We start from the raw sequence: 11,429 nt of genomic DNA, 5'->3' as shown, positions 1-11,429 counted from the left end.
ACATCATTATACAACATGACAGGCATGAATATACCTTGACAGTAGATTAGGGTCTACACCCTGTCTCGACCCTAAACCTAGCTTCAAGTCCAAGTCTCTGCTCAACCCGAACCTGAACCCTAACCCTAGCTTCAACCCTAACCCTAACCCGAGCTTCTCTTCCACATCCCTGCTCAACTCTAACCCTCAACCCTAACTAACCCTAGCTTCATGTCAACATCCTGGCTCAACCTTAACCCTAGCTGCATGTTAACATCCTGGCTCAACCTTAACCCTAGCTGCATGTCCACATCCCTGCTCAACCCAAACCCTAACCCTCAACTCTAACCCTAACCCTAGCTTCATGTTCCACATCCCAGGTCAACCCTAACCTCAGACCTAACCCTAACCCTAGCTTCATGTCCACATTCCAGCTCAACCCTAACCTCAAACCGAACCCTAGCTTCATGTCCAGATCACGACTCAACTCTAACCTTAACCCTAACATCAAGTCCACATCCCTGCTCAACCCAAACCCTAACCCTCAACTCTAACCCTAACCCTAGCTTCATGTTCCACATCCCAGGTCAACCCTAACCTCAGACCTAACCCTAACCCTAGCTACATGTCCACATTCCAGCTCAACCCTAACCTCAAACCGAACCCTAGCTTCATGTCCAGATCACGACTCAACCCTAACCTTAACCCTAACATCAAGTCCACATCCCTGCTCAACCCAAACCCTAACCCTCAACTCTAACCCTAACCCTAGCTTCATGTTCCACATCCCAGGTCAACCCTAACCTCAGACCTAACTCTAACCCTAGCTTCATGTCCACATTCCAGCTCAACCCTAACCCCTCAAACCGAACCCTAGCTTCATGTCCAGATCACGACTCAACCCTAACCTTAACCCTAACATCAAGTCCACATCCCTGCTCAACCCAAACCCTAACCCTCAACTCTAACCCTAACCCTAGCTTCATGTTCCACATCCCAGGTCAACCCTAACCTCAGACCTAACCCTAACCCTAGCTTCATGTCCACATTCCAGCTCAACCCTAACCTCAAACCGAACCCTAGCTTCATGTCCAGATCACGACTCAACCCTAACCTTAACCCTAACATCAAGTCCACATCCCTGCTCAACCCAAACCCTAACCCTCAACTCTAACCCTAGCTTCATGTTCCACATCCCAGGTCAACCCTAACCTCAGACCTAACTCCAACCCTAGCTTCATGTCCACATTCCAGCTCAACCCTAACCCCTCAAACCGAACCCTAGCTTCATGTCCAGATCACGACTTAACCCTAACATCAAGTCCACATCCCTGCTCAACCCAAACCCTAACCCTCAACTCTAACCCTAACCCTAGCTTCATGTTCCACATCCCAGGTCAACCCTAACCTCAGACCTAACCCTAACCCTAGCTTTATGTCCACATTCCAGCTCAACCCTAACCTCAAACCGAACCCTAGCTTCATGTCCAGATCACGACTCAACTCTAACCTTAACCCTAACATCAAGTCCACATCCCTGCTCAACCCAAACCCTAACCCTCAACTCTAACCCTAACCCTAGCTTCATGTTCCACATCCCAGGTCAACCCTAACCTCAGACCTAACTCCAACCCTAGCTTCATGTCCACATTCCAGCTCAACCCTAACCCCTCAAACTGAACCCTAGCTTCATGTCCAGATCACGACTCAACCCTAACCTTAACCCTAACATCAAGTCCACATCCCAGCTCAACCCTAACCTCAAACCGAACCCTAGCTTCATGTCCAGATCACGACTCAACTCTAACCTTAACCCTAACATCAAGTCCACATCCCTGCTCAACCCAAACCCTAACCCTCAACTCTAACCCTAACCCTAGCTTCATGTTCCACATCCCAGGTCAACCCTAACCTCAGACCTAACCCTAACCCTAGCTTCATGTCCACATTCCAGCTCAACCCTAACCTCAAACCGAACCCTAGCTTCATGTCCAGATCACGACTCAACCCTAACCTTAACCCTAACATCAAGTCCACATCCCAGCTCAACCCAAACCCTAATGTTTACCAACCTCAATTCGATATACTGTTGTTGAGTGGAGATTCTGAGTTAAGTAAGAATAATACAAGAATAATATGTTTATCCATCTCTCAAAATACCAAGTTTACCCAACGGAAAATAATTAAATGAGTAAATCAGTTTATCCAACTCATTATAAACATTTAACATACTCATAATAACTCATTTTGGCTCAACCGTAACCCGAGCCTCAACACCAACCCTAAAACTAACAGTAACCCCAGCTTTATGTTCAACCCAGGCAACACCCACCAAATGGGAGCAAACATGCCTCAAAGGTTGTTGAAAAATGATGGGCACCGTTTTGGGGAAACGTGGTTCAGTACAAACAGACAAAAAACAACCGTTGAAGCGAACTGAACCACTGGCCCTCTTCTAACCCTAGGATTTGGTCAGATTCATCATTTTGTTACCATGTTACCATGTACCGGTAGCCAACATTATTTTGGATCATTACAACATAACAGTATGTATTCAATAGCATACTATAGAAGCAATATAGAACTGCTGTATACAGATGACTCACCCAATTTCGAGTATATTTAGATTTAATAGAGCAATGTGAAAAAAGCATAGCAGTTGTAACAGTAAGTCTTATAACATATCACTTCTCTCTGAAATATACTCAAGCATATAACAACATAGAATACATAACTAATGTGTGCACTTACTGTGCCTAGAAAAACTATTTGCCCCCTTTCTAATTTTCTCTATTTTTGCATATTTTTTAGGGTGAACGTTATCAGTTCTTCAACCAATACCTAATATTAGACAAAGGGAACTTGAGTTTACAAATGACAAAAAAATACAGACGTATTTATTTAATTAACAAAGTTATGCAACACCCAATTTGCCTGTGTGAAAAAGTAATTGCCACCTTTAACTGCAATGACTGCAACCAAATGCTTCCTGTAGTTGTTGATCAGTCTCTAACATCGCTGTGGGGGAATTGTGGCTTACTCTTGCATGCAGAAGTGCGTTAATTCAGTGACTTTTGTGGGTTTTCAAGCATGAACTGTTTGTTTCAAGTCATGCCACAGCATCTCAATTGGGATTAGGTATGGACTTTGACTAGGAGATTCCAAAACTTCAAATTTGTTGCTTTTTAGCCATTTTCATGTAGACTTGTGTGATTGTGTGTTTGGAACATTGTCTTGCTGCATGACCCTGCTGTACTTCAGCTTCAGCTCACAGACGGATGGCCTGACATTCTCCTGTAGACTTCTCTGATACAGAGCAGACTTTATGGTTCCTTCTATTAAGGCAAGTCGTCCAGGTCCTGAGGAAGCAAAGCATCCCCAAACCATCACACTACCACCACCATGCTTGACCATGGGTATGAGTTTCTTACTGTGGAATGCAGTGTTTGGTTTTCGTCAGACATAATAAGACCCATCTCATCCAAAAAGTTGACTCAACTTTGCCAAAAAGCATTGGATGATCAACAAGACTCCTGGAAGAATGTTCTGGGGAGAGATGAGTCAAAAGTCTAACTTTTTGGACGACAATGATCCAAAACACACAATCAAGTCCACATGAAAATGGCTAAAAAATCAACAAATTTGAGGTTTTGGAATCTCCTAGTCAAAGTTCAGACCTAATCCCAATTGAGATGTTGTGACAGGACTTGAAACTGGCAGTTAATGCTTGAAAACCACAAATGTCGCAGAGTTAAAGCAGTTCTGGATGGAAGAGTGGGCCAAAATTCCTCCACAGAGACATGAGAGACTGATCAACAACTACAGGAAGCGTTTGGTTGGAGTCATTGCAGCTAAAGGTGGAACAACCAGTTATTGAGTGTAAGTGGAAATTACTTTTTCACATAGGGACATTGAGTGTTGCGTAACGTTGTTTATAAAAATAAATAAATAAAAAAGTATGTAATTGTTGTGTTCTTTGTTCACTCAGGTTCCCTTTATCTAATATTAGGTTTGTGGTTAAAGATATAATAACATTCAGTACAAAAATATTAAACATTTGAGAAAATTACAAAGGGGGCAAGTACTTTCTCACAACACTGTATCGATTTATAGAATGTTCATAATATGAAGATTCCAATGGAACGATGTTCATAGTGAAATTCCGCCTAAGAGTTTAAAAGGTTAAAGGAAATAGTTCACACAAATGGCAAGTTAACTTTATCTAAATGATTGCTATGGAAAGTGGTAAATTGCCTTGAAAAGCAAAATTATCGACAGAGCTATTCGCTTGTCTACAATGTTCATTTGATTGAATCACGGCCTATCAACTGAAGATATACAGTGTGATACAATTACATTGTTTACAAACAATGGAGTAAAATTAACTTACAGTTGAAGTCGTAAGTTTACATACACGTAGGTTGGAGTCATTAAAACTAATTTTTCAACCAATCCACAAATTTCTTGTTAACAAACTATAGTTTTGGCAAGTCAGTTAGGACATCTACTTTGTGCATGACACAAGTAATTTTTTCAACAATTGTTTACAGACAGATTATTTCACTTATAATTCACTGTATCACAATTCCAGTGGGTCAGAAGATTACATACACTAAGTTGATTGTGCCTTTAAACAGCTTGGAAAATTCCCGAAAATTATGTCATGGCTTTTGAAGCTTCTGATAGGCTAATTGTCATCATTTGAGTCAATTGGAGGTGTACCTGTGGATGTGTTTCAAGGCCTATCTTCAAACTCAGTGCCTCTTTGCTTGACATCATGGGAAAATCAAAAGAAATCAGCCAAGACCTCAGAAAAAAAATTGTAGACCTCCACAAGTCTGGTTCATCCTTGGGAGCAATTTCCAAATGCCTGAATGTACCACACTCATCTGTACAAACAATAGTACGCAAGTATGAACATCATGGGACCAGGCAGCCGTCATACCGCTCAGGAAGGAGACACGTTCTGTCTCCTAGAGATGAACGTACTTTGGTGAAAAAAGTGCAAATCAATCCCAGAACAACAGCAAAGGACCTTGTGAAGATGCTGCAGGAAACAGGTACAAAAGTATCTACATCCATAGTAAAACAAGTCCTATATCGACAAGGAAGAAGCCACTGCTCCAAAACCGCCATAAAAAAAGTCAGACTATGGTTTGCAACTGCACATGGGGACAAAGATTGTACTTTTTGGAGAAATGTCCTCTGGTTTGATGAAACAAAAATAGAACTGTTTGGCCATAATGACCATCGTTATGTTTGGAGAAAAAAGGGGGATGCTTGCTAGCCAAAGAACACCATCCCAACCGTGAAGCACGGGGTTGGCAGCATCATGTTGTCGGGGTGCTTTGTTGCAGGAGGGACAGGTGCACTTCACAAAATAGATGGCATCATGAAGGAGGAAAATTATGTGGATATATTGAAGCAACATCTCAAGACATCAGTCAGGAAGTTAAAGCTTGGTCGCAAATGGGTCTTCCAAATGGACAATGACCCCCAAGCATTCTTCCAAAGTTGTGGAAAAATGGCTTAAGGACAACAAAGTCAAGGTATTGGAGTGGCCATCACAAAGCCCTGACCTCAATCCCATAGAAAATGTGTGGGCAGAACTGAAAAAGCTTGTGCTAGCAAGGAGGCCACACCAGCTCTGTCAGGAGGAATGGGCCAAAATTCACCCAACTTATTGTGGGAAGCTTGTGGAAGGCTACCTGAAACGTTTGACCCAAGTTAAACAATTTAAAGGCAATGCTACCAAATACTAATGGAGTGCATGTAAACTTCTGACCCACTGTGAATGTGATGAAAGAAATGAAAGCTGAAATAAATCATTCTCTCTACTATTATTCCGACAATTCACATTCTTAAAGTAAAGTGGTGAGCATAACTGACCTAAGACAGGGAATGTTTACTAGGATTAAATGTCAGGAATTGTGAAAAACTGAGTTTAAATGTATTTGGCTAAGGTGTATGTAAACTTCCGACTTCAACTCTATATATATTTTTTGGGTGCAACTCAGTAATGGTCTCAAATTATTATTGAGAGTAAGAATAGTAGAATACACCAGTTTCAATAAAACGTTTTTGGCTTTGCATCAGCAGTTATCTATTGTTATGTCAGTCCCTGATAGTCAGCTAGTTAGCTAATCCATTTGACTGACCCTGAGTATAGCCATGTCAGCAAAACATGTTTAGATTGGTAGTTGATCTAAGCATCCAACTAAACTTGTAGTAATCATTTCCGAATACCAATCGGGCATGCACGGGGCCCATATACTGTATCTATTTTTTAAATATTTTTTAAAATGTATTTATATTGTACGAGATCTTCAGTTTCTTGGCAACTTCTCGCCTGGAATAGCCTTCATTTCTCAGAACAAGAATAGACTGATGAGTTTCGGAAGAAAGTTCTTTGTTTCTGGCCATTTTGAGCCTGTAATCGAACCCACCAATGCTGATGCTCCAGATACTCAACGAGTCTAAAGAAGGCCAGTTTTATTGCTTTTTTAATTAGAACAACTGTTTTCAGCTGTACTAACATAATTGCAAAATGGTTTTCTAATGATCAATTAGCCTTTTAAAATGATAAACTTGGATTAGCTAACACAACGTGTCATTGGAACACAGCTGATAATGGGCCTCTGTACGCCTATGTAGATATTTCATTTAAAAAATCTGCCATTTGCAGCTACAATAGTAGCATTAACAATGTCTACACTGTATTTCTGATCAATTTGATGTTATTTTAATGGACAGAAAAAATGATTTTCTTTCAAAAACAAAGACATTTCTCAGTGACCCCAAAGTTTTGAATGGTAGTGTATATATAGTTTAATATATTGTCCTTTCTTATTTTCCCCTAACCCTACCACCCCTCCCTTAATTGGAGTAAATTAATGGACATGAACACTTAGTCTTCTACTTCCAGTTTATACATACTATGTACATTTTACAGGCAGTATATTTTACAATAGTTTTCTTTTGTTTGTTTTTAGTCCCATCCTTCAGCTCCACTCAACCCCTCCCATCTATCTCTGAACACCATCCAGTTTGGATTTCTATTTGTCATGTTTTTTTAATTGTGCTGTGATGTTTCACAAAAGTTCTGAACCTTTCTAGTCTCATAGATTCTACATATTATAAATTAAAGATAAACATTTTTGCTAAGAGTATTATTAATCGATTGACTATGACTTTTTAAATCACCCAGCAGTGCTATTTGCAGAGTTAACTCTAGGTAAATGTTGCAATTCTTTAACTGCGACTCCACACAGGAAATTAAAAATGTTTCTCTCCACCATCAAGAAGGGGGCCACACAAATGTCTTGCTGTGAGGTGGTGGGCCCCCCTACCACATCTCACATAGGGCTAGTTGCAACCCGAGTGACTATTCCTGGTTTAACGTCATGTCCCTGTCCCGAAGCTAGCATCAATTAGCCTGGAGCTAGGCCCGTATTCCGGCTAGCAGAAGAAGCCCAACAGCCACTCCTGGGCTATAATACCATTTTTGCCAACTGGCCAGGACCCCCTTCTACTGCCGGTACGTGGCACGGAACCCCGCGATCCTTCACAACTGGACTACCGACGAAATCTGCTGGAGGGGGTACTCAAACTGGCACCGAGGCACTGCTAGCCGCAAGCCCGCTAACGTTAGCTGTCTAGAGCACACCGGACTGTTAGCTTAAGAGGCCCATCGAACAACTTCTTCAGTCACTATACCTATTTTGCCAATTGGCCTGGTTTACCACACGGAACCCTGCTGATCCGTCTGCCAACATATTCAGCACGAGGGGGCCACAACAGACTTTCTTCCATCTTGACATCCTTCTAAGGTCCTGCTGCTAGCCCCGGCCCTTTAGCTGCCTGAAGCCACTCACTGGACTCCCATGATTACTTGGCTACGCATGCCTCCGCTTAACGTCAATAAGCCTTGTCCATTGCTGTTTTGGTTAGTATGTATTGCCTTATTTCACTGTAGAGCCTCTAGCCCTGCTCATTACGCCTTAGTGAACACTTTATTTCCACCTCCAACACATTGGGTGACATCACCTGGTTTAAATGATATTCCTAGAGATAATATCTCTGTCACTCTATGCACAGGTTTTACCCCCCACTGCGTTCATATCCTACCATACCTTTGTCTGTACATTATGCCTTGAATCTTTTCTACCGTGCCCAGAAATCTGTTCCTTTTAGTCTCTGTTCTGAACGTACTAGGCGTCCAGTTCTTTTAGCCTTTAGCCGTGCCCTTATCCAACTCCTCCTCTGTTCCTCTGGTGATGTGGAGGTTAACCCAGGCCCTGCAGTGCCTAGCTCCACTCCCATTCCCCAGGCGCTATCATTTGTTGACTTCTGTAACCTTAAAATCCCTGGTTTCATGCATGTTAACATTAGAAACCTCCTCCCTAAGTTTGTTTTATTCACTGTCCTAGCACACTCTGCCAACCCGGATGTCCTAGCCGTGTCTGAATCCTGGCTCAGGAGACTAGCAAAAACCCTGAAATTTCCATCCCTAACTATAACATTTTCCTGCAAGATAGAACTGCCAAAGGGGGCGGAGATGCAATCTACTGCAGAGATAGCCTGCAGAGTTCTGTCTTACTATCCAGGTCTGTTCCAAACATTTTGATCTTCTACTTTTAAAAATCCACCTTTCCAGAAACAAGTCTCTCACTGTTGCTCCTTGTTACAGGCCACCCTCTGCCCCCAGCTGTGCCCTGAACACCATATCTGAACTGATTGCCCCACATCTAGACCTCATGCTGCTAGGTGACCTAAACTGGACATGCTTAACACCCCGGCCATCCTACAATCTAATCATGATGCCCTCAATCTCACACTAATTATCAATGAACCTACCAGGTACAACCCCATATCCGTAAACACGGGCACCCTCAATGATATCATCCTAACCAACTTGCCCTCCAAATACACCTCTGCTGTTTTCAACCAAGATCTCAGCGTTCACTGCCTCATTGCCTGCATCCGTAATGGGTCTGAGTCAAAAGACCACCCCTCATCACTGTCAAACGCTCCCTAAAACACTTCAGCGAGCAGGCCTTTCTAATCGACCTGGACCGGGTAGCCTGGAAGGATATTGACCTCATCCCGTCAGTAGAGGATGCCTGGTCATTCTTTAAAAGTGCCTTCCTCACCATCTTAAATAAGCATGCCCCATTCAAAAAATTTAGAACCAGGAACAGATATAGCCCTTGGTTCTCTCCAGACCTGACTGCCCGTGACCAGCACAAAAACATCCTGTGGCGTACTGCATTAGCATTGAATAACACCCGTAATATGAAACTTTTCTGGGAAGTTAGAAACCAATATACACAGGCAGTTAGGAAAGCTAAGGCTAGCTTTTTCAAGCAGAAAATTGCATTCTGTTGCACAAACTCAAAAAAGTTATGGGACACTGGAAAGTCTATGGAGAATAAGAGCACCTCCTCCCAGCTGCCCACTGCACTGAGACTAGGAAACACTGTCACCACCGATACATCCACTATAATTGAGAATTTCAATGAGCATTTTTCTACGGCTGGCCATGCTTTCCGCCTGGCCACCCCTACCCCGGTCAACTGCCCTGCACTCGCCACCGTACCTTCTCCGCTTTGCAATCTGGATTCAGAGCTGGTCATGGGTGCACCTCAGCCACGCGCAAGGTCCTAAATGATATCATAACCTCCATCGATAAGAGACATTACTGTGCAGCCGTATTCATCGACCTGGCCAAGGCTTTCGACTGTCAATCACAACATTCTTATTGGTAGACTCAACAGACTTGGTTTCTCAAATGACTACCTCGCCTGGTTCACCAACTACTTCTCTGATAGAGTTCAGTGTGTCAAATCGGAGGGCCTGTTGTCCGGACCTCTGGCAGTCTCTATGGGGGTGCCACAGAGTTCAATTCTCGGGCCGACTCTCTTTTCTGTATGCTTCAATGATGTCGCTCTTTCTGCTGGTGATTCTCTGATCCACCTCTACGCAGACAACGCCATTCTGTATACTTCTGGCCCTTCTTTGGACACTGTGTTAACTAACCTCCAGACGAGCTTCAATGTCATACAACTCTCCTTCTGTGGCCTCCAACTGCTCTTAAATACAAGTAAAACTAAATGCATGCTCTTCAACTGTTCGCAACTGACTACAATCACTACTCTGGACGGCTCTGACTTAGAATATGTGGACAATTACAAATACCTAGGTGTCTGGCTAGACTGTAAACTCTCCTTCCAGACTCACATCAAGCATCTCCAATCCAAAATTAAATCAAGAATCAGCTTCCTATTTCGCAACAAAGCATCCTTCACTCATGCTGCCAAACATACCCTCGTAAAACTGACCATCCTACCGATCCTCGACTTCGGTAATGTCATCTACAAAATAGCCTCCAACACTCTACTCAACAAATTGGATGCAGTCTATCACAGTACCATCTTTTTTGTCGCCAAAGCCCCATATACTACCCACAACTGCGACTTGTACGCTCTCGTTGGCTGGCCCTCGCTTCATTCTCGTCGCCAAACTCACTGGTTCCAGGTCATCTACAAGTCTTTGCTAGGTAAAGCCCCGCCTTATCTCAGCTCACTGGTCACCATAGCAACACCCACCCGTAGCACACACTCTAGCAGGTATATCTCATTGGTCACCCCCAAAGCCAATTCCTCATTTGGCCGCCTTTCCTTCCAGTTCTCTGCTGCCAATGACTGGAACGAACTGCAAAAATCACTGAAGCTGGAGACTCATATCTCCCTCACTAGCTTTAAGCATCAGCTGTCAGAGCAGCTCACAGATCACTGCACCTGTACATAGCCATCTGTAAATAGCCCTTCCAACTTCCTCATCCCCAGACTGTATTTATTTATCTTGCTCCTTTGCACCCCAGTATCTCTAATTGCACATTCATCTTCTGCACATCTATCACTCCAGTGTTTTAATTGGTATATTGTAATTTCCCTCGCCGCCATGGCCTATTTATTGCCTTTACCTCCTTTATCTTACCTCATTTGCACACACTGTATATATACTTTTTCTACTGTATTATTGACTGTGTGTTTGTTACTTCCAGTGTCAAACTGCTTTGCTTTATCTTGGCCAATTGTTCTCAACTAGCCTACCAGGTTAAATAAAATAAAGGTGAAATATAAAAATAAATAAAAAATAATAATATTTAATTAACTTTCCAAGATGTTGACAGAACAAAATTCACCAGACAGGGGTGTACACAATATATTGGAAGTAGTTCACATGAAACTTACGACTTGTAGCAGTGAGCAGAAGACACCACCATGTGCTGGAGATCAAGGAGCCACCACAGAGGTGGTAACCAGACTGCAGAGATACCTGATGGTGCTGGGAGTAGGGCTTGCACTCATACCCTTTGACGATCTTGTCGTCTTCCATGGCGACTGGAAATCGAGAGCATTCTTAGCTATATTTCCTCACCTTTTGAG

Source organism: Oncorhynchus tshawytscha, linkage group LG03 (genome assembly GCF_018296145.1).
Source record: "Oncorhynchus tshawytscha isolate Ot180627B linkage group LG03, Otsh_v2.0, whole genome shotgun sequence".
Taxonomy (NCBI): Eukaryota; Metazoa; Chordata; class Actinopteri; order Salmoniformes; family Salmonidae; genus Oncorhynchus; species Oncorhynchus tshawytscha.
The sequence above is the reverse complement of the archived record's forward strand: the minus strand, read 5'-3'. Positions refer to the sequence as shown.